We start from the raw sequence: 21,703 nt of genomic DNA on the forward strand, positions 1-21,703 counted from the left end.
GGGGCCGCAGGGACATGCCGGTCGCTTCTGCGGGGTTGTGCAGAGCCAGGGCAAGTATGGAGCCTGCCTTAGCTCCTCTGCGCCACCAACTGGACATTTAATGGCCCAGTCAGCAGTGCATGATTTGAGCTGCCAGGGTCCCTTTTTGACCAGGCATTCTGGTAAAAAAACAGATGCCTGGCAACCCTAGGCCCCTGTATTTTCCCCCCATAATTTGAGCATGGTACAGGCTGACACCAGGGGGAAATGAGGGACACACAACCCTTCAAGCTCTCCTGAGAGGTGTCATGAAGGCTTTGGTGTGTATCCCTCCAAGAGGCTGCCAAACTGGCAAAGAGGATCCTGTCCACCAGAACTTGAGGTGCTGGCAGAGAAGGAGGAGGAAGACCACAGGGTCAGTGCGCAGCGACAGATCTGGGCAAAGTGAGGGCCAGTAAGGCCACAGCCCAGCTCAGCTCTAGGCCAGGCCTATAAGGATAAAGCAAGGATAGAGGGGGAGAGGTGCAGTGTGGGCCAGGCATGGGTCACTTACCAGGGACTGTCCAGGTTGTGACAGGGGCCACTGTGGCAAATTCATAAAGTAAAGCCCTTAAAAACCCCATCTGCCAAACAGAACCATCTCCAGCTGATGCACATGAAAGGGAAACTGGTGCCAGAACTCTGGGACATGGGATCCATGTAGCATGCTAACTGGATCATAGAATCATAGAATATCAGGGTTGGAAGACACCTCAGGAAGTCATCTAGTCCAACCCCCTGCTCAAAGCAGGACCACCAAAATCATCCCAGCCAGGGCTTTGTCAAGCCAGACCTTAAAAACCTCTAAGGATGGAGATTCCACCACCTCCCTAGGTAACCCATTCCAGCGCTTCACCACCCTCCTACAGAAATAGTGTTTCCTAATATCCAACCTAGACCTGTGGTTTTGGCTTATTTGATGGTGATTTGATGGTGATAGGTGTTGCGACAATGGATGTATAACCAGGACATAGGATGCTATGTGGTGATGCTGTTTTGTTTCATTTGATGGTGCTGGGACACAGCAAGAGGAAGAGAGCAGGGGAAAAGGGATGAATTCTACTGTAAGGTAACCCTGTCTTTAAAAGGTGTGGTTTGAATTATTTTTCAATGGGACAAGTTGGGTGGGAGTGTCAAATTAAAAAATAACAAGTGAGAGGTTGTATGCAAACTTAATGGGAAAAAAAATCACCAGCAAGCAGACACTAGGCCAGCTAAATTTCAGCCCAAAGAGTGAAAGGTTTTGCTGCATGTGAAAACCAGAGATTAGAATGCAAACTCTGTAGGATAGTTAACCTCAACGTTTCTTCCTTAGTGTCAGCGTATTGCTCCTGTCCTGCTTCATCTGGAACCACACACCTCTATGTAACCATGAAGGTAGTTATAGCCTGTGATTATGTCCCCGAGCCTCCTCTTTTCTAGATTACATCAGTTTAGTTCTCTCTATCTCATTCATATGTCTTATGACAAAACCTTTTGATATGGCAAAGATGCTTGCTCCTTTATTTTGCTGTGAGAGCTGATCACCCAGAGGGATTCTTTTTTGCAACCGCATCCCTCTGGTTTGAGACAGCATGTACTAGCTGGCCCACAAAGTCAACTTATGCTTCCCAAGGCATTTCATTAATTCAATAGATTATGATAGTCAATATTTAATTATTTGCTGCCACTCTGTGGCTAAACTGGTTATTACCTCTTCATTGAGAAGTTTCTCAGGGTATGTCTACACTGCAGCAAAACACCCACAGCTGACCCTCCCATCTAGGGGTCCCAGAACCCAGGCTCCAGTCTGAGCCTGAATGTCTACATTGCAGTTTTACAGTCCCACAGCCTGACCCACAGGAGCCTGAGTCAGCTGATATGGGCCTACTGTGAGTATTTTATTGCAATGTAGACATGCCTTGAATAAGCATGATTCTCCATTGTTTTGCCCCTTGTGCTGTCATTTACGCCTGGGCAAAGTGGGTGTAAATTGCTTCCCTATCATAATTTGCCACTTCTTCTCCATCAGCGGGATCTTCATTGCCTCCCGCAGATAGCAGACAGATTGCAGCTGAATTTTCTGTTGTCATTTTTGAGTTATAGAGCAAACTTTTTTTTTTACTTTTTAAATAAGCAACTCCCTATTTTTGTGGCATCTCATAGTGCAACACAACTTGGTTCCAAGATTTATTATACATTATTTTACAGCAGCAAAAGTGTGCTAGGTGCTTTAAAGAATATGTAGAGATATCTGCCTTGAAGGCCCCACAATCAAGTCAATGTGGAGGAGATGAATGGAATTAAGCCAAAAGGCTAATAAATGAGCAGCCACATTCAAGACATGTTTTGAGAGTTCCATGGTTTCTTTCATTTTACATTTTATTTTGTTATTTGTGTTAGTACTTCCTAGGTGCAAGGGAGGAGGACCAGGACAGAAAGGCCTCAGAAAGGCCTCATTAAAGAAGGGTATATTCAGGAATGAAAAGGGGGAAAGCCTAGAGGGCATAGCTAAAGAAGGGATTTAAGGTATGGGCAAGGGAATGGGAAAGAGTGGGAAAAGGACATGCAGGGAGGAAGAGGAGTTGGTAAGCCATGCAGTTTGGCTGAAGCAAAGGAGGAAAGGAGGGAGTAAAATGTGTAGGCAGCGGAAAGGTTGGTGGGAGTGGCATCACTGGAGTTGCTTCCACTCATACGAGAGCTAAAATTGACTCAGTGAAAAATTTTGTGATCTATTTGTAACTGTTGTGAGGCAAGCACAAGCCTGTTCCCGCTCCCTCTTTTGCCATTCATGCTTCAGAAGGTGTGATAACTCTCCCAGAAAGCATGTACATAACCCTCTGTCCTTCCCATTCTTTGTCCAGCATGTGCAAACCTGCCAGGGCCAAAATGCACAGAGGGATTCAGGGCTGGTCTGCACTACAAAGCTAGGTTGGTTTAATTATGTCACTCAGGGCTGTGAAATATTTCACACCCTGTGCAATGTAATTAAGATGACTTAGGTCCTGGTACAGATACTGCTAGGTCGATGGAAGCATTCTTTCTTTGACCCCTCTCTCAGGGACGTGGATTTACTAAAGTGATGGAAGAGCCCCTTTATTGTTGTAGTGAATATCTACTCTATACTAAAGTGATGCAGCTATAGCATTTCTTATATAGATGTACTCTTGGTGACAGAACTGGGATTAGAACTCCGGACTCCCTTCCTCTCAGTTACCTGCCTGGGCCATTAAACCACATTGCCTCTTATGTTATTGTGCTGCCCAAATTTATACCCAGAAGGCACTCTGACAACTCAGCAGAGGCACCTGCTCAACTGCAAGCAGACCCCGGTGGGCCTGTCTGCATTCCACCCTGGTTCCCTGGACCACCAGGGATATTAGTTGGCAGCTGCTTCATGGAGCCGTGAGCATGGGTGTGTACCTGGTGCAGTTCACTCCCCTTCCTGACACCTGCCCCTTCTGTGGCGTGAGGAAGACTCAGGTGTACATTTATATCGAGAGTGTCAGGTTGCAGCCCCTTTTCTGGTTCCTCCAGAATCTTCTCCTTAGGTTCTGACTGTACCTTTCCCCACAACTCCTCATTTATGTACACCCCATCCGTGGCCCCAGGTGAGACCTCCTTATCAACCTCCTTCTAGCATTGGCCAGGATGGCCGTCCAGCATACCAGGAGGAGGATGCTGGATGGGGAGGTGCTCTGTGACTGTGGGACCTATTTCTGCTCCTCCCTTAGTTTACGTCTCTGGGTAGACTTCCTCTGGGCCGCGTCCACTGGTTCCCTGGACACCTTTGAGGAGCAGTAGGCACTGTCTGGGGTTCTCTGCTCAGTGTCCCCCTCTGGCTCCCTGTTTTTGACCCTGTGACCATAGGTGCTGACTTCTGCTCCCGCCAGTGGGTGCTCGACCCTCCCACTGCCACTGGCCCCGCCCCGCCTCCACCCCTGCCCCACCCCTATTCCAATCCCTTCCCCAAAGTTCCCGCCCCAACTCCGCCCCGTCCGTGCCCCTATTCCAACTCCTTCCCCAAATCCCCGCCCCGGCCCTGCCTGTTCTCCGCCTCCTCCTCTGAGCGTGCCACGCTCCCACTCCTCCCCCTCCCTCCAAGCATGCACCCAAAACAGCTGTTTGGCGGAGGCTCGGCGGGAAGCGCTGGGAGGTAGGCAGAGGAGCCGGGAAACGGTGCGTTCAGGGGAGGCGGTGGGGGCAGGGAGGCAAGCCTGGCTGCTGGTGGGTGCAGGGCACCCACTAATTTTTCCCTGTGGGTGCTCCAGCCCCGGAGCACCCACGGAGTCGGTGCCTATGCCTGTGACCCTCACGCCTGTCCCTATTTTCTCATTTGTTGTCCGCCGCATTCACTGGGTCCAGTGGCTCCTCCCCTCAGTCTGGGGGAGGGGCCTAAGTGCAACCAGCCAGGTGAGAGTGAGGCCACACTAGGCAGCAGTAGCTCTGTCTGGTTTTAATGTTGCCCGCTCTCACAACGATATCGTAATTGTCAGGATAACTGGTGTATTTCTTAAAGCTCCAACTGCTGGAGTCACAGAATCACACAAGAGTCTCATCTTTCATTTAAAAACAAGTATCTAGCTTTCATGGCTGCAGAGAGAAGCTTGAAAACTGTGACCTGAACACACCCTGAAGGCTCCAAACCCAGCAGGCAAAGAGAAGGAACCCAGCCTAGATTCTTGTTTTTAAATCTCATGATTTGTAAGCAAGTCTCAGAAGGCATTGCGGGGCCTGGTGCTTGAGCTGAGTGCTTGGCCTTGGCAATACTGGGGGGTTTTCGTAGATCCTGAAAGCCAGTCCTGGGTGGGTGGCTGTAGAGGGCCGGGGCAGCGACTGAGGAACACAAAGTTTATTTGTTTGTTTGGTTAAAAATCAGTGTCTGGCTTTCAGTTCCTAGAGATCAGCTGCCTTTGGGAGGCTCTTCACAAGGAGGAGGGCTGGGAAACTGCCTCTTCCCAAGTGACAGCTGAGCTCCTGCTGTAGCTTTCCCGGTCCCCCCGTGTGGGGGAGGCAGGGGAGGGACAGAGCAGGCACCAAAGGCCAGTCCTGTGTGCCTAAGGGAGGGGATCGTGGGGGGGGGGAGACGCCCCACAGCAGGCTTTGCCACCACCAACATGGCTCCTCTCCCTGGCCGCCGCCCCTTTCCCTTCCTGGGCCGGCGGCGGCGGCTGCTGCTGCTGTCGCCCTGTGATGAGAGCATCAGCCCTCACTGCCACGTCTCTCCTGGGGAGCAGCCGCCGCCGCTGCAGCTGAGGGGGGGAAAAGGGAGCGGGCGAGAGCGGGGAAAGGTGGAGAGAGGAGGAGTGTGGGGGGGCTGGGCTAGGTTCTCCCGCCCCCTCCCTCCCCACTGCTCCCCCCCCCGGGGAGCTGCTGAACTCCCACCCCCTGCAGCTTGGCCCTGCTGGGCAGGTGGCTGCACCCGCCCGTTTGGCCCTGGTGGGTGCTGGCAGGGTGGGTAGGTGCTAGGCGAGTCCCCCCGCGGGGTGGGGAGCCGGAGCCAGGCTGCCCGCCCGTGCCACCCGGGCACCACGCTGCCCGCTGCTGCCAGGGCTGGGGAGGGACCCCGGGCTCTGCAGCGGCAGCTGCTGGTGTTGGGGGAGGGGGCTAGAGTGTGGCTCTTTGTTGCTGCTTGTGTGAAGGGGACCCTCCTCCTGGCTGATGTCTGAGCTGCACCACTACCTCCTCCATCTGCCCTTCGATGTGTGAGTACCGGCTCCTGCGCCTTCTCCAGCCCCTGGGGCCCTTTTCCCCTCACCCCCCCCCCCCCCCACACGGTGAGCCCCATCTCTCTCACCTCCACCCTAAGGCCCTGGCTCCCTTTTCCCGCCCCCTTTTCCGCCATGGCTCTGTCAAGGCAACTTTTGTTCCTTTAATCACGAATTGCTGGGAGTTTGAAATGCATTAAACAGCGAGTTGGGGGAGGGGAGGGTTGGTTTTAGTCCATCTTTAGGGCTTCTGCCTGGGGCTTTCCTCCCCATTAATGGGGTGCTTGTGGCTCTGGGAGGGTTTCTACAAACCCAAACTGGGAATGTGTGAAGATCCTGCACGCTTATCCCAGGGAGTTACTCTTTAGATGCCTGTGGGCTGCAGGGTGTGTGGGGAAAATTACTGCCCCAGAGGAAAGGCTGCTACTTCTGAGGGGGACCAGTAATTCTAATGTTGCCTCTCTTTCTGGCCCAAGTACTCATTGTCTAAAAGAAGCCTTGAAATGCATGGTTGCAGCAGGGCTGATGAGATTTTTTTTAAACTTTATTTCAGCAGCTCTTCTAGAGATAGGCTTAAGTTGCAAAAGTGAGCTCCAGCTCTGGATTTCAGACACCCTGGGGATAGCGGGGTGCTTGGAAAAGAGATGAGAGATGTGCTTTTTGCAAAGTTAGTGTTTGGATTTTAAACACCTCAAAGTTCATATGGGCTCATGTTTAGGGTTGGTGTTTTTTGTTTTTTAGAACACTATCCAGCATTTTAAATGATCAAGGAAAATATGACAGATTGAGTAGGACATGGGATATATAGAACTGATCACAGCCACATATCATAAATGTTGAAACGTAATTAATCAAAGCCCATATAACCTGTGCTAAGACCCCATTCTCCAGAAGGTGGGAAGTGTGCTGTGCAACTCCCTGAACTCCTAAGAAAGCCATGTATTGATTATCCTCCATTACGTGGAGTGGCAGTCGAGATGATGACTCTGTTTATTATAGGAGGCTGCATGCTAACTATTCTGGGGTCCCTTTAACAATGAATATTCAGCTGAAACAGGGATAGCTTTGTTTCCAATGTATGATAGCTCTTGTGCATGATTTTTGGATGTGAACAGCAGGCCCCTCATATCGCTTCCATCTGTGGTGACTATACATGAATGAATGAGATGTCCGTACTCCAAAGTGGTGGATTGTGAAGTTCTAAGAGAGAAGGCCTCATCTTAGCTGCCAACCCAGAAGACTGTGTATCTGCTGCCATCAGGAATTTTTGGATAGAGAAACTGTTGTACAGAGATGGGAAAGGGCGCCTCCAAGATCACACAGCATGTCAGTGGCAGAACAGGAAATAGAAGCCAAGCCCCTTACTCCCCATTCTGGTCCCCATAAAATTCTTGATGTTTATGTCCATTCAAGTTGCTTTGTTGGTGCCTCTTACTCCCCACTCTAGGACATTTCTTTGAGTACTTGTGACACCTTAGAGACTAACCAATTTATTTGAGCATAAGCTTTTGTGAGCATCCGATGAAGTGAGCTGTAGCTCACGAAAGCTTATGCTCAAATAAATTGGTTAATCTCTAAGGTGCCACAAGTACTCCTTTTCTTTTTGCGAATACAGACTAACACGGCTGCTACTCTGAAACATTTCTTTGTGTTACTTTAAAACACATCTTCACGCAAAGCACCATACTTTCTGGCCCTGTCAATAGCCAATGGGTAAAATCCTGACTCTACTGACGTCAATGGGGTTTTGCCATTGACTTTTTTGAACCCAGGATTTTACCCAGTACCTCTAGGCCCTGATCATACTGGGATTCTCTAGGATGTGGACATTTCTGCTTGCATCTTGTTCTCAAGCAGCTGTCAATTTTCATTTTGCAGCCCAAACCAGCATATAGGATGGGAGTGCTGCCTATTGTTGAGAGCTGGGGACTAGGGGTCAGCACTGCTGGTTTTTATTCTTTGCTCTGACACTGACTTAGTAGGTACACTTACGAAAACCAACTGGGTAGAACCTTTTAATAGTGGCTAGCAACATTGGGTGCTTAATTTGAGGCACTTTGGGAGGGATCCACAAAGTACTTATGTGCCTAAGTCCCAGTTTTGGCTCCACTGTGATCTACAAAACTGCTGATGAACTCTGTAGGCGCCTAAACTTGCTCAGTGCCTACATTTTCTGGGGAAAAGTTCCCTAGGAGCGTGTTTCTGCCTCTGGGCATGTGCATTGGTGTCTCTCTCTCTAGGTGTCCAGGTGCCTATCTCCTGCCTAAACACCCAAGTGTTTCGTAAACCAGGAGAATACAGGCATTCAGCTGCCTAAGTTGCTTGTGGGACCCAATCTAGCAGGTGTGCTCAGAGGCCACCTGGCGGATTGGGGCCCATTTAAAAACAGTCTGGAGAAGGAGGTGGTGGCACTGCTGTCCTCCTTTTAGCCCAGTGTTTAGAGCACTTGCCTGAGATATGGGAAACTCAGGTTCAATTCCCATCTCTCTGCTAGAGGGGGAGAAAAGATTTGAGCTGGGGTCTCCCTCATCTCAGGAGAGATGCTCTGGGATATTCTGGTGTGCGGCTCCCTTAATCTCTCCTGTTGAAGCTGTTCCACTGCAGATAAATAATGAAAGAGTGATTGGAGACACGGGGTCTTCCGTCTCCCACATAGGTGCTCTAACCACTGGACTGCTGAGCCATTCTCTCTTTCTCTGGGCCAGTGACTACAGAAATCTGTCACTGCCTGGGCCAATGACTGACTCTTCCAGCCAGAGAGAGAGGGGAGAATGACTCTGCAGTCCAGTGGTTAGGGCATCCATCTGGGAGGTGCCTATCTCAGAAAGGGGCAGGCTTATCACACACCCCTATCATCAGCCTCTCCCAATTAGGTAGTTTAGGCAGCTCAGCACCTAGCATCCTGTTTTTGTGGATCCCTGCTTTTGTGTGGTGTGTCTGTCTCCACAGTCACGGTGTAGGGAGCCTGGGTGCTTAGCTTGGCTTTGTGGATCTGATGATTGTTCCTTTGATTTTCTTGGTGCTTAAAAGTTAGGCACCGTGACACTCAGTGTTGCAATGTCTAAGTCCCTTCATGGATGCTGGCTTTGGGGCCTAATTTTTTTAGAAAGGCTGAGCCACCACAGTTCTGACTGTCTTCAGCTGGTGTTGCAGATGCCCAGTGCTTTTTTGAAAACAAGGTCCAAATTGTCTCAAGTTGAGCACCCAAAATTGATAATTTTGCAAATTTGGGCCTGACCTTCTCTGTGCCTCAGTTTTCCCATCTGTAAAAAGGGGATCATTTTTACCTTCCTACTTGAGCAGGGGTTTTGTGAGGGTAAATTAGTTCTTGTAAAGCTTCTTGAGTTCTTTAGATTAATAGCACTTGCAAGCTATCACTTTTCTAGTGATACTGATGGGATCCTGCTGTAGCTTAGGTTGCAATGTAGTTTCAGTGTAGATGGGACCAGGGTTGGGCATTTGATGGTTCCAAAAATAATTGGCCAATCGACTGGTCAAATATTGTCAAATAATGTCAGATATAGACGAATATTGTAAAGCACTAATTTATTAGAATAGTAACAACACTAACAAAACAAGTAAGAATTTATGGTCTCAAATAGGCTTAGTCTTAAATAGATACTTATGTGTAATTTCAAAAACCAAGTTACTTACCTGAGTTGTTTTAACTCAGAAATGCAAAACACAGTGAAATGAAGTTATAAAAAATGAAGGAATAATTATTATTACATTTTTTAGCAATGTTAGGCTAGCATTTAAATGTGAACGTTACTCAAGATTGAATAGTTACAAAAGAAAACATTGAAAATAAATAAAACAAACACAGAGCAACTATAAAAGGAGAAAAAATCATTTTTAAATCAACTTTTTCTAGGTAGGCGGTAGGCGTTCAAGTAGCTTAATGGCGGTGCTTCTTTCTCTTTGTGCTGGGGGAAAAGGTTTAATGACCGTGAACCCTCTTCTCCCTCCCCTAGTCCCTTCTGAATGAATTTCTGTATGATTGTCTAGTCAGTTTAGATTGTATTCTCTTGGGGCAGGGACTCTCTGTCTTATTTAATGTGCGTTGTAAATTGCCATGTACATTGATGTCCTGTTTACGCATAAGGATATGGATACATACAGTATTGTTTCTAGAAGATTCTAGCCTATCAAGAGGCTCAACTTTTAATTAAAAAGAAAAGGAGTACTTGTGGCACCTTTAGAGACTAACAAATTTATTTGAGCATAAGCTTCACGAAAGCTTATGCTCAGATAAATTTGTTAGTCTCTAAGGTGCCACAAGTCCTCCTTTTTCTTTTTGCGGATACAGACTGACATGGCCACTACTTTGAAACTTTTAATTAGTTTGCCCTTTTCCCCCAACAGGTGGCATTAGCATGTAGTAAAGTAAGTGATCAGGGCTTTTAAATAGGGTTGCTAATAGATGGCAATAAAAAAGGTAGGTTGGGCCTACATCAGGGCATTCTTGCTGGAATATTCGGTGGTGGTTAAATGAGAAGTCAATTGACTGGTCAGTTGATCAGCTTGCCAGCCTAGGCCAGGCATTAGGAGGGAAATGTTTGCACTGGTGTAATTATATTGGTATAAATTACTCTAATGCATTGTTTTCTTACTCCTGTGTTTTTTGTGGGAACTTCTGGGCTGAACTTCTCGGAAGATTTTATGTTTTTTAATAAAGTTTGAGCAAAATCCTATCCAGTGTTTTGGATTTAGGAGAGGGTAAAAACAAACCACTTGTGTGTGGGTGTGTAAAACTCAAAACAGATGAACTTTGATCTATGATCTGTAATATGCCCCATTGAAATTTCAAACTTCCCCTAAACACTGGACTCCAGAGTCATTCCCATGTGTGCACTCTCTGGCCCAATGACTATTCCACTGTGGAGAAATACTTAAATAGTCATTGGACTAGACAGAGAGAAAATGGGAATGAATCTGTAGTCCAGTGGTTAGGACACCAAGGTGGAAGACTCTGGGTCCAGTGTCCCTGCTCCACTCCTTCTTTCATTATTTATCCAGAGTATACCAGCTTCAACAGGAGAGATTGAGGGAGCCTCAGATCAGACTGTCTCGGATCCCAGTGGTTAGAGCACTCTCCTAGGATTTGAAGATGAGTCTTTCCCATCTCTTCTCCCCTGCTGGCAGAGAGGGGAGAATTGTTCCTGGGTCTTCCATATCCTAGGCAAGTGCTGTAGTGATGGACTAAAAGTTATAAGGTGGTTGCTGCCATCGCCTCCTCCCGGATTGCATCCCACATGTAACTTAGATGGCCAAATGCTTGTCTTCCCCTGATTTGTGAATCGCTCTGGGGCTTAGGTGGGGGACAGGCGTCCAGACACCTTGAGGGAGGCATCAGTGTGCCTGCCCAGAGGCAGGCAGGAACATAGATACTGAAGGAAATGTTGCGCTGAAAAACATAGATGCCGAGCGAGTTTATGCAGAGCGTTCAGCAGCAGTTTTGTGGATCACAGTATAGCCAAAATTAGGATGTAGGCACCCAACCCCCAGACATAAGCACCTAAGTACCTTGTGGTCCCAAGTTCTATGCCCAGAAATCAGGACAATCTGAAAACTAAGATCGCTCTGGCAGTGTTAAATCAGCCAGCATTACTGTTGTGTATTTATGGCCTAAGCTCAGTTTAGGCATCTAAGTGCACACTAAGGGACCGAAATAAATGTAGCCTGGTATTCAAAGGAGCCAGATACTATGAGAAGCTGGGGGAGCTCAGCTCTTCTGGAAATCAAGCCACTTTTACTCAAGTCCCTAAATGCAGATTAAGGTGCAAGAACCCAAATTTTAAAATTTTGGCCAGTTCCCATCCCACTCCCTCTTTCCCTTGTTAAATGTGAACCTTAATGTTACGGAATTAGTTCAGACTATTGATATATAGCAGGGCTGAGTTAAGGTTGCAGGAACTACTTGAATGCTTGGAATTGGACTTTTTATTCCCTGATCTTGCAACCTTAAGTCTGCAGTAATTTTTTTTTCTTCATTGTACTTGAATATATTTCTTTTCACAGGCCCGAGTCCTGCAGCCATGTTCTGTTCTGTGACAAAGAGGCTGCAAAGCCAACTTAGCTGGCTCCAGAGAAATACCTCCGGACAGTAGCTCTGGGTTCCCCTTCCTGCACAGTCCATAGGGGTGGCTTGAAGGATAGTTGGAATGCTGTGTGCTCTGGTCACTCTGGGCTGCAGAGCAGCCCATTGAGAGCTGCCTTATACTATAGCAGATTCAGTGCCATCTATGTTTTTGTAAAGTGTCTAGCACATTTGGGGCCCCACTGTAATATCTATAAAGATTAAATAATATGCCCCATTGCCCCCAGGCAAATAGAGATTAGTATTTTTTTTAAGGGGATACCATTCTATTTTTTTTAAAAGTGAATAGAAAACTCTGTTCCTGGTATTCTAAAATTCTTTTACTTTTAGTAAGCTGAGTGTTGTTGTTTACCTAGCACTATAAACTGCTCAGTGCTTAACAGAGAAAGACAAGACAGGGATCAAATTCTGCTCTCAGTTACAGCAGAAGTTTGAGCCCCTCAAACCCAACCCATCTCCACACTGGCCGTGTGTGTAGTGAGCCTTGTCTCCACACATCTCTGTGTCTCTTCCTGCTTTCTTCCAGCTCTTCACAAAGCACTGGTACCGTGGCCTTCTGGGCTACTTTCATGATGAGCATAGGACTTCCAGAGCATGATTGGGGAACTTGTACAATTTCATGCTGACCTCCATAGTTTTAACTTGCTCAGAGAGCTCCCACAGGCTAAGGGAGGGAGGGGGGGTGATGATGCCACGTTTAGCAACCTTCCCCCCGATTAGTCTCTTTGGAGAAATTACTCAACCCCCAGCACTGGCTTTTCTGAACAATACTCCCCACCACCAGATCTGTTGCTCTATGCTCCCCTCTTGGGGTGGGAGTGGGGGAGCATTTTCCTTCCCCCCCCCCAAACATTTTACAGTGTGAAACTTTTTAACAGGTGCATATTTTTTAATAGATGAATCTTCAATCATTTGACTTGGCAAAATCATTCATTAGACATCACAATGCCTCATGAAAGGTTTCCTGACATCTTTAATGGGGCATGTGCATTCTACTAAGTCATTTCCAGCCCTGTTTGACTTTTTGGACTGAACATTTTGCAGGTGGAAGCAGAGACTTCTGGTGAGAAGTAGACAGTATGCATTATGCAACCTGGCTTGTAAAAGCCAGGCAGGCTGGTGGACTGGTACAATACATGCTGCTGCTGCTGCATAACCCATGTGCCTGTGGGGGCAGGTTCAGAATTGTTGATTTAAAACAGAAATGTCAATGGACCTCATGGTCTGTAAACATCTTTAAAGGAGCATGCAGGTAAACTCGGTAGGCCAAATCAGTCCCTGGGTATAACTACCACTTCAATGGAGTTACCCTGAGAATGAATCCTCTTGACCTGTTGTTTTTTTCTTGGGTGAGATACCCCCCTTCCTGCCACATGATTTTTGTAGGGTCCTGAATGCTTACTTCCACCAAAGTCAATGAGAGTTGAAGGCACTTGCACCTGGCAGGAGGCATTCATAACCTCACAGGACAAGGTGATTAGTTATAGTGTCTTATATAGTTAAATATTTGCTATCTAGATCCCACAGAATGTGTGCATATATGTGTGTGTGTATATATATATATATATATATATATGAGCAATGTATATCTGAGCAACGGCATGCGTGACTGTGTATATACAGGCTCCCTTACACAAATTAAATGTTTAGAACAGTTTTTAAAAATACCTGTCACAATTTCACTGTCTCCATAAGTGTGAATGGACAGTCGCTAGATGTTGCCATTGGATTGATACTCTCCAGCATGAATTTTAGCCTAATGGCATGGAATAGGATTTGGAGAATTCATCTCTCATTTGATTGCACAAGAAAGCAGGGACATTCAAAGTTGCTGCAAGATAAATTCTGATTTTTTAGATATATTACAGGTAAATTTAACGTCACACACAGACACACACACACACACACTAGAATTTGAAACAGCTTTGAAAGTCTCCAGCTTTCTGATTGGAATGGAATCCCCCAAGTCCTACTGCATGTCCTCAAACAGCAAAGGGGGCAGCTTTCTCATCTGATTTGTAATTATTCTTTATCCTATTTTGAGCATATTAAAAAAAATCCTAGTGATTTCTGCTTTGTAATTTGTGTTGTACTGATTGAATTACCTTAAAAATTCTAGTTGGTAAACAGGCATGGACAGGAGAAATGCTGCTTTTGTTTGTTTAAGAAAATCTTGTAAAAACAATTAGCAGTTACAGTAAAAGCTTTTTTACCCGGCATTTTGGGGAAATGGGGGGTACCAGTAAGTGAAGAATGCTGGTTAACTAAGAGGGAGGGAGTTTGGATGCAGGAGGGGGCTCGGGGTTAGGGATGGATTTTGGGGTGCCAATCGGGGGGGACATTCACCTCGGGCGGCTCCCATAAGCCGCCACCTGTCCCTGCTGTTCCTTGGTGGAGGCGCGGCAGGTGGCTCTGTGTGCTGCCCCGACCCTGCCCTGAGCTCTGGCTCTGCAGCTCCCATTGGCCGGGAACTGTGGCCAATGGGAGCTGCAGGGGCACCGCCTCTGGGCAGAAGCAGTGTGCAGAGCCGTCTGCTGCACCTCCGCCTAAGAGTAGCTGGAGCAGGTTGTTGCTTGCGGCAAGCCGCCCAAGGTGAGCACCCCCCAGATCTGGCACCCCAAAACCCATCCTGTGCCTCAACTCCCTTCCCTGAGTCCCCTCCTGCACCCAAATTCCCTCCCAGAGCCCGCACTGCAGCCCCACACCCCCTCCTGGACTCTGAACCCCTTGTGGCCGTTCCTCTGCCTACGAGCAGCAAGGACATGTTGCTGCTTCTGGGGAGCCAGGTAGGGAGCCTGCTAGCCCCGCACCAACCAGTCTATAAACCAGACTTTTCATGAAGATTAGAAATGCTGGTTTATCATAGAATCATAGAATATCAGGGTTGGAAGGGACCTCAGGAGGTCATCTAGTCCAACCCCCTGCTCAAAGCAGGACCAATTCCCAGTTAAATCATCCCAGCCAGGGCTTTGTCAAGCCTGACCTTAAAAACCTCTAAGGAAGGAGATTCTACCACCTCCCTAGGTAACGCATTCCAGTGTTTCACCACCCTCTTAGTGAAAAAGTTTTTCCTAATATCCAATCTAAACCTCCCCCACTGCAACTTGAGACCATTACTCCTCGTTCTGTCATCTGCTACCATTGAGAACAGTCTAGAGCCATCTTCTTTGGAACCCCCTTTCAGGTAGTTGAAAGCAGCTATCAAATCCCCCCTCATTCTTCTCTTCTGCAGGCTAAACAATCCCAGCTCCCTCAGCCTCTCCTCATAACTCATGTGTTCCAGTCCCCTAATCATTTTTGTTGCCCTTCGCTGGACTCTCTCCAATTTATCCACATCCTTCTTGAAGTGTGGGGCCCAAAACTGGACACAGTACTCCAGATGAGGCCTCACCAATGTCGAATAGAGGGGAACGATCACGTCCCTCGATCTGCTCGCTATGCCCCTACTTATACATCCCAAAATGCCATTGGCCTTCTTGGCAACAAGGGCACACTGCTGGCTCATATCCAGCTTCTCGTCCACTGTCACCCCTAGGTCCTTTTCCGCAGAACTGCTGCCTAGCCATTCAGTCCCTAGTCTGTAGCTGTGCATTGGGTTCTTCCGTCCTAAGTGCAGGACCCTGCACTTATCCTTATTGAACCTCATCAGATTTCTTTTGGCCCAATCCTCCAATTTGTCTAGGTCCTTCTGTATCCTATCCCTCCCCTCCAGCGTATCTACCACTCCTCCCAGTTTAGTATCATCCGCAAATTTGCTGAGAGTGCAATCCACACCATCCTCCAGATCATTTATGAAGATATTGAACAAAACCGGCCCCAGGACCGACCCTTGGGGCACTCCACTTGATACCGGCTGCCAACTAGACATGGAGCCATTGATCACTACCCGTTGAGCCCGACAATCTAGCCAGCTTTCTACCCACCTTATAGTGCATTCATCCAGCCCGTACTTCCTTAACTTGCTGACAAGAATACTGTGGGAGACCGTGTCAAAAGCTTTGCTAAAGTCTAGAAACAATACATCCACTGCTTTCCCTTCATCCACAGAACCAGTAATCTCATCATAATAGGCGATTAGATTAGTCAGGCATGACCTTCCCTTGGTGAATCCATGCTGGCTGTTCCTGATCACTTTCCTCTCATGCAAGTGCTTCAGGATTGATTCTTTGAGGACCTGCTCCATGATTTTTCCAGGGTCTGAGGTGAGGCTGACTGGCCTGTAGTTCCCAGGATCCTCCTTCTTCCCTTTTTTAAAGATTGGCACTACATTAGCCTTTTTCCAGTCATCCGGGACTTCCCCGGTTCGCCACGAGTTTTCAAAGATAATGGCCAATGGCTCTGCAATCACAGCCGCCAATTCCTTCAGCACTCTCGGATGTAACTCGTCCGGCCCCATGGACTTGTGCACGTCCAGCTTTTCTAAATAGTCCCTAACCACCTCTATGTCCACAGATGGCTGGCCATCTCTTCCCCATTTTGTGATGCCCAGCGCAGCAGTCTGGGAGCTGACCTTGTTATTGAAAACAGAGGCAAAAAAAGCATTGAGTACATTAGCTTTTTCCACATCCTCTGTCACTAGGTTGCCTCCCTCATTCAGTAAGGGGCCCACACTTTCCTTGGCTTTCTTCTTGTTGCCAACATACCTGAAGAAACCCTTCTTGTTACTCTTGACATCTCTGGCTAGCTGCAGCTCCAGATGCGATTTGGCCCTCCTGATATCATTCCTACATTCCCGAGCAATATTTTTATACTCTTCCCTGGTCATAAGTCCAACCTTCCACTTCTTGTAAGCTTCTTTTTTATGTTTAAGATCCGCTAGGATTTCACCATTAAGCCAAGCTGGTCGCCTGCCATATTTACTATTCTTTCGACTCATCAGGTCGAACCTCAACAGGGATTCCTTGAAATACAGCCAGCTCTCCTGGACTCCTTTCCCCTTCAAGTTAGTCCCCCAGGGAATCCTGGCCATCCGTTCCCTGAGGGAGTCGAAGTCTGCTTTCCTGAAGTCCAGGGTCCGTATCCTGCTGCTTACCTTTCTTCCCTGCGTCAGGATCCTGAACTCAACCAACTCATGGTCACTGCCTCCCAGATTCCCATCCACTTTTGCTTCCCCCACTAATTCTACCCGGTTTGTGAGCAGCAGGTCAAGAAAAGCGCCCCCCCTAGTTGGCTCCTCTAGCACTTGCGCCAGGAAATTGTCCCCTACGCTTTCCAAAAACTTCCTGGATTGTCTATGCACCGCTGTATTGCTCTCCCAGCAGATATCAGGAAAATTAAAGTCACCCATGAGAATCAGGGCATGCGATCTAGTAGCTTCCGTGAGCTTTATGGAGCTTTCCAGTTGGTACAGGGCCAGATAACACAGCTTTTACTGTATATAGTGCTGTACAAACATTAACTACCGCCCTGCAAGGCAAAAAATAATCACTGTTTTACAGATGAGGATATTCAGGCCCAGAGAGTTGAAGTGACTTGGTCAAGGTGTCACAGCAAGTCAGTGGAAGAGCTAGAACACAGGGAGTTCCTGGCTACCAGTCCTGTATGTGGGCCAGTAGACCATGTGTCTTTTGTGTGAGAGGCTGGGTGGGAATATATGGGGCTTCTCAGAGTTTGTAGTAAACCTTGAATTTTTCAGTAGTTAACTTGGCCATAAAAAAATGGCCACTGACTGAAATTAGCATACAGGATCCTAGGTCAGAATCTTTTGTCATGGCTTTAAAAATAATGTTTTTTCCCCCTCCACTCACATAATGCACAATATTTAAATTCTCAGTGCTCCTAGCTGAAATTTCCCTCCCTGTTGTCATGCAGTGGGCAGTCAATCAGAGGGCTGCATGTCTGCTCTTCAGTGGTGGGTGAGTTTCAGTGGTACTGTGTATATGTACAGTTGCTTGCTAAAGACTGTAGAATGAAGACAATTCAAGGATTGTGTGTTTATATACACATACAGCGGCAATAAATTGTCTCATGTGCACTCTGCCTGCTAATCTATCTTCTCTGGGATTTATTCTAACAGTCCAACCTCTGAGCTGCTTCAGAAATGCCATTTATAAAACTGTTTTTTTGTTTTGTTTTGTTTTTTAAATTTCCCCCAAAATTATTCTACATTGAGGCCTGGGGTGAGTGACATTCAACTCTGGACTAGTGGCACATTTGAGGTCTAAGATCTCATAACTTATCAGGTGTAGAAGCAGTTGTTTTATATCAGTGAGATGAACAGGGGATTACTCATTCCTATTAGTGTATAAGGCTTTTGTTTCTAGCTGTGGTAGGATGTGAGAGATCAGATCTTATAACTATGTCATTATTATGTATAGAAATGCTATTTTGGGTATCAAATTGAAACTGTTTCCAGCTCTCGGATGACAACGCCAAGTGGCTTTTGGGTAACATTCTTAGTTTAGTAATTCCTGTCAGCTTCTTTATTTTAAATCTCACATGCTGGATGAGACTTGAGCATTGCTGTCCCCTTCTCTTTATGATTGAGAAACATAGGAATTGTAAGACCAAAATAGACCAATGATGCAACTTGTCAGAACTCTTGTTCTAGAACAGACCAGCTCTGCAGTTCTTTCTCCTTATCTTACCAGAACAAACCAATGGTGTCTGTAGTCCAGTATCCTGCCTGTGACAGATACTAATGCCATATTATAAAGGAGGCTGAAGAAACCCACTGTGCCGGTGGGTAATTGTGTAACCCTGCATTCTGGGTGAGAAATTTCTTCCTGACGGTTGGCTGTTGATCAGTTTACACCCTGAGGCATGAAGACTGATGGCTCCTGTAATTTTTTCCGTCCTTGCTAGCATAACTACAAATGTCCTCATTCATGCAATTATTTAATCCTTCATTACAATTTTATGAAGCTGTTTGCTTCAACAGCATCCTGCAGCAGTGAGTGCCACAGGATAATTATATGCTGCTGAAGTATTTTCTCTTACCGCTTTTAAAGTTTTGCTTTGTTTTTCTATTAAGGGAAGGATTCAGTAAGAGTGCCAGACTGCCCCCTCCCACCCACCCACATTTTCCCCTCTACCTTAAAGATGGCCAGGTGCCATCCCCACCTCTGAAAGTCTCTTCTTCACACCCCTCCATTAAGGTGGTCTGAGGGAATGGCTGAGGGGTATAAAAATGAGGTGTGTATAGATGTGTCCCAAACTTGCAGCGAGTATGCCCCATGAGTAGCTAAATTGAGCCCCATGCACTTTGCTGTGGGTAGTTTTTTCAGGTGAGATTTTCACAGCCAAACTCCTGTCTCCTGCATGGACACCGAGTGCCGTGGAAGTTTTAAAGAGCAGGTGTTTGTCCCGTTGTCTTTGACCAATACTTTCCCCACCAGTGCCCTTCTTGCCGGCTGTTTTCCTCCTCAGAGATGGATGCGTTTCAGTGGTACTGTGCAGGATGGATAAAAATCAATGATTTTTTTTTTAAAAATCAAAAAAATCTGTTTTATTTTTTAATTAAATCGGATTTTTTGATGCTTTTTTTCCTCCAAAAGCATTTCCTCTAAAGATAGTTTTAATTAAGATACATTATAGCTCAAAGATATCTCATCATGGAATAGGGATTATAAATTCTAATTCTGTAGTATGAGACAATATATTCATGTAGTGTTTAAGAAAAGTTTTGTAAATGAGTTCCAATAGTTCATGGATTAGGGACCCAATCTTATGGAGTTCCAGGGGCTTTTGTATAGATTATTTAGGTTAATCTTTCTATCTACCGAATGGGACTCACTGCTAAGTCTAGAAGATACAATCAGAGATGCTTAGTTTTGCAGTTCTCAAACTGTGGATTTGTGTCCCCAGAGATGACATGCTTATTAACAGCAAAATAAATAAATAATATATAGAGGTGAGAAATAACAGACATCAACTCTATTGTCCCTCTGCAAATTTGTGTACACAGAGTCGGTCCCTTACCTCCCTCTAAAGTGCAAAGTTTCAAAAAGTTCAATGAATAGAAGATTGTTGGGGGCAGAATAGATCTGAAGAAGAAGAAGAAGTCTGGAGATAAATGTGAGAAGGGAGGGACAGGCAGTAGAAACAAAAGTGAAACTGTTTGAGCAGCATATTCCAGAAGTCTTGAGGTCTTTCTGAGTGTAGCCTTCATTGATTTGAAATCTACAATACCAGAGGTGGGCAAACTACGGCCCACGGGCCACATCCGGCCTGTGGGACCGTCCTGCCTGGCCCCGAGCTCCTGGCCTGGGAGGCTAGCTCCCGGCCCCTCCCACACTGTCCCCTCACCCCCGCAGCCACACCACTGTGCAGCGCAGTGCTCTGGGTGGCGGGGCTGCAGAGCCCGGCCTGACTGGGTGCTCTGTGCTGTGCGGCCGCCCTGCCAGCCACCGGTGCTCCAGGCAGCATGGTAAGGGGGCAGGGAACAGAGGGGGTTGGATAGAGGGCAGGGGGGTTTGGGAGGTGGGCAGGGGCTTGGATAGGGGTTGGGGCGATCAGAGGGAGGGGAGCGAGGATTGAATGGGAGCAGGGGTCCTGGGGGAGGCAGTCAGGAAGGAGAGGCGGGGTTGGATGGGGCGGTGGGGGGCAGTTAGGGGCGGGGAGACTGGAGGTAAGGGGACCGAGAGCAGGGGGGTTGGATGGGGCAGGAGTCCCGGGGGGGCCATCAGGGAGCGAGAAGTGGGGTGGTCGGATAGGGGTCGGGGGTCGGGCCATGCCTGGCTGTTTGGGGAGGCACAGCCTCCCCTAAGTGGCCTTCCATACAATTTCAGAAACCCAGTGCAGCCCTCAGGCCAAAAAGTTTGCCTGTCCCCTATACCATACTGTTCTCTCACTAGAAGGAAAAACCTATAATGGCAGCAGGCCATAAAAGAGACACAGCTTGGTCTCATCTATCTCTAAGTTGTGAAGAATATGTATTAAGGTTATAACAACCAACAAGAATGCACTTTTATGTAGAAATCCATGATTAAATCGAGTCTTCCTGATGTAAATCAAATCCACCCTGGTACTGTGTATATATACAGCAAATGAGGCTTTGTCTGCCTTTCATTATTAATTTCTGCACTTTTCCCCGTTTTGGGTCACACACAGAGACTGCTTGATGGCTTCTTTCCATTTGCCAGTATTGTGCTTTATGGTGGAACCCTGCATTAGTTGGCTTGTTACTTCTGAATTTAAATTTTGAAGGGGAGAGGAATTCTCAGTCACTGATTAAAAATGAATCCAGTAGTACTGATCATGTGTCCCCTGACCCTGGATCTGGAATTGATTTGAAACCTTAACTCTAAATTTGCTGGCTCAGTGGCTCTAGAGTCAGACCTTGACTATGCTTTATAATTTTTCTCTCCCTCTGGTGGTTTAATACTCTCTTTATCTGTTGCTTCCGAGTGTTCCATGCAGCGCGGGAACATGGAAAATGTGCTGACTTCAGAGGTCTGCTAACCGGTTATGCCTCCCTGAATGGGGGAGGGGTACAGGGTTCTGCTTCCAGGTGGCAGGTGTGCTCTTTTATTACCAGTGGGAGTTGCAAAGTTGTGTTTTTATTGCTGGGGGCCGTGCAAGCCAAATATTTAGTTTGCAGTCTGACAACCTGTCGGTTATTTCTACATGAAAATGGGTTTGGAAAAATGAAAGTACAACCTCCGTTTTAACTCTTGTGATGCTAGTCCAATGATGTAGTACAAGTACCATCTCAATTTTAGCTACAACAAAGTGACAAAAGCGAGTGGCGTTATTAATGGTGAGAGCACGGGACTGGGAGGACTCTTACCTTCTGTCCCTAGCTTTGTTATGCTGGCCATGTCACCTGTCTTCTCTCTGTCTAAGCTTCTCCATCTGTAAACTGGGCACAAAGACCTTCTGGTTTCAGAGGGGGTGCAGAGGGTTTAAAGCAAGTCAGAAATTGACCCAAATGTCAGGGCTCGCTGCAGAAGTTTGT

General features: G+C 47.0%; 1 protein-coding gene across 3 annotated transcripts in view; it reads left to right on the plus strand.

Moving 5' to 3' along the window:
* Nucleotides 1-5,195: 5,195 nt before the first annotated feature.
* Nucleotides 5,196-21,703, plus strand: part of TMEM39A (transmembrane protein 39A) — a 33,778-nt gene continuing 17,270 nt past the window's right edge. For all 3 annotated transcript variants that reach the window (XM_073309056.2, XM_073309066.2, XM_073309046.2), the window contains exon 1: nucleotides 5,196-5,702. The gene's annotated coding sequence lies outside the window, so the exon portion shown is untranslated. The remainder of the gene's footprint in view (nucleotides 5,703-21,703) is intronic.

Source organism: Lepidochelys kempii, chromosome 1 (genome assembly GCF_965140285.1).
Source record: "Lepidochelys kempii isolate rLepKem1 chromosome 1, rLepKem1.hap1, whole genome shotgun sequence".
NCBI classification, from domain to species: domain Eukaryota; kingdom Metazoa; phylum Chordata; order Testudines; family Cheloniidae; genus Lepidochelys; species Lepidochelys kempii.